This window comes from Octopus sinensis, unplaced genomic scaffold, assembly GCF_006345805.1.
Source record: "Octopus sinensis unplaced genomic scaffold, ASM634580v1 Contig00653, whole genome shotgun sequence".
In the NCBI taxonomy this organism is placed as follows: domain Eukaryota; kingdom Metazoa; phylum Mollusca; class Cephalopoda; order Octopoda; family Octopodidae; genus Octopus; species Octopus sinensis.
The window spans coordinates 10,049-12,500 of NW_021824152.1; the positions used below are offsets into that span (position 1 = coordinate 10,049).

At 35.6% G+C, this 2,452-nt stretch overlaps 1 long non-coding RNA gene across 1 annotated transcript in view; it reads left to right on the forward strand.

Moving 5' to 3' along the window:
* The first annotated feature begins 456 nt into the window (after positions 1-456).
* LOC118768667 overlaps positions 457-2,452 on the forward strand; it is a 5,302-nt gene continuing 3,306 nt past the window's right edge. Inside the window, exons 1-2 of the long non-coding RNA XR_005004447.1 lie at positions 457-470; positions 545-552. This is a non-coding gene — a long non-coding RNA (uncharacterized LOC118768667). The remainder of the gene's footprint in view (positions 471-544; positions 553-2,452) is intronic.

The following is a 2,452-nucleotide window of genomic DNA, read 5'->3' on the forward strand; positions in this document are numbered from 1 at the left end:
ATAAAATGAGTGAGAAAGAAAAAAGAAAAAGAAAAGCGAGACACTTTTCCACATGCATAGAAAAAAGAGGTGTTGTGTGGGGTGGGGGAGTAAATTTGTTTCTAAATCAAATACTTCAATACTTCTTCCATTTTTTCTTTTTTTTTTTTTCATGGTGGGTTTGGTTCCTGGGATTTCAGTAGATACATTTCTAAAGACTTTTTTTTTGTTTCTAAATCAAGATCATTTGGTTATAAATAGAATCCTAAATGTTGAAATTCTTCCACGCAACTTTCTCGAAAATAACCATTCCAAAATGTCTCTCAGATGTCTTCTATCATCATATTTTACCAATTTTGTTCTCTGAAAGTCTTGTATTTCTATTTCTTTTGTTTTTTTTTTCTTTCTGTGCAAATGGTACTCATCTTACAATGTAGTTATTATATTAAAAGCATTATGGCTAGCTAATATTCAAAATAAAATTCTTTAATGTAACCAAAAGACGATGTTTCACTGCCTATTGATATGTTTGTTGGTGTATAAATGTAATAATGGATATAATAAGAACATCGTGTTAAATCTGTGATGCATTCTGATAAGTCTTGCACCCAAAGAGAACAGTTCTTATATAGAAATAATTATTTCATTTCCCTGCATATCTTGATATTATTGTAACTGTGAAATTAGCTTTACCAAATTCTTCTCCAGATATTTCATAGACGTTCTGTTTATCAAAACAAAAAAATACACTTAATCCTTTTCCTTATTTATTATAATTTCCTCTGGATTCATTAACTAATTAAACTATTTGGCAACACAAATAACAACTGATTAGATATGGGACCCACTAGGATGATGGGGGGTAGTAAGGGTGATCTGGGTCTGCTGTAGGCATTGTGTCTTTTGTGGGGTCTGAGGGGTGGCAAACGGAAGGGCCACCCCAGGTGGCACACACTCTAACTACACTAGTGATGGTATCAGGTTCCAAAAGTACCATTTCCTTAGATCCCGAAGGAAATAATTTATATACCAGGTGGTGCCACATGAAGATGTATGATCTAGAGGTTAGGTTGTTGAGCTTGTGATCATTAGGTTGTGGGTTCAATTCTCAGGCCTTCTTGCATGTTGTGTCCTTGAGCTAGACACTTTATTTCATGCTGCTTCAGTATTTCATTTAAAATGGAGATATAGTAGCACCTACAGGTTAACCTTGTAATGGCCTGGTACCCCATATTCTCAGCCCAAACATTTTGAAGTAATTCAATTAAGTTTTTGTCTGAGTCTATAGACTCCAGGTAGACTTAAGATGGTGCTATTAAGACTAACATGACAAGGGCCAATACTAAAACTCCCAAACCTTAATATGGCAAAAATTTGAAATCATCATCATTGTTGTTGTTATTATTGTTATTATTATTATTATTATTATTATTATTATTATTATTATTATTATTATTATTATTATTATTATTATTATTATTATCAATAATAACAGTAATAATATTATAGATCATAGTGGATTGGCAGAATTGTTAGAGGATCAGAAAGAATGCCTTGTAGTACTCCTGAGTTCAAATCCCACTGAGATCAACTTTGCTTTTCAGCCATTCAGGGCCAATAAAATAAAGTACCAGACAAGTACTAAGATCAATGGTATTCGTTAAACGCCTCCCTTCAAAACTGCTGACCTTCTGCCTAAATTAGAAACCATTCTTTTCTTCTTCTTCTTCTTAAAATAATAATAAAAAAAAACCATAAACGTCGCCCTTTTCAAGTCTAGCCAGGCTCATGGGCCTGGTTTCCCAGTTTCTGTGACATATATGTTCTCCCCAGCTGGACGGGACGCCAGTCCATTGCAGCACTACTCAAGAAACAGGAAGAGAGAGTGAGAGAAAGCTGTGGCGAAAGAGTACAACAGGGGTCGCCACCACACCCTACGGGAGCCTCATGTAGCTTTTAGGTGTTTTCGCTCAATAAACACACACAACATCCGGCCTGGGAATCGAAACTGCAATCCTCTGACCGTGAGTCCGCTGCCCTAACCACTGGGCCACTGCGCCTCCACTCTTATAATAATAATAATTATTATTATTCAAGCTTGCAGAATCATTAGCACACTAGACAAAATGCTTAGCAGCATTTCATCCCTCTTTATATTCTGAGTTCAAATTCCATAGAGGTCAGCCTTACCTTTCATCCTTTCAGGGTTGATAAATAAGGACCAGTCAAGTACTAGGGTTAATGTAATCAACTTACCCCTCCAGTACCAAAATCTGAAAGCATTATTATTATTGTTGTTGCTGTTGCTGTTGTTGTTGTTGTTGTGATGGACTGGCAGAATTACTTGAGTGCCAGAAAAAGAATACTTTTCCATATTTGTTCTGGCTTTTTATGTTCTGAGTCGAAATCTTGCCATGGTCAGCTTAGCACTTCATCGTTTTGTGCGAGTCAATAAAATAATAATGTAGTAGTG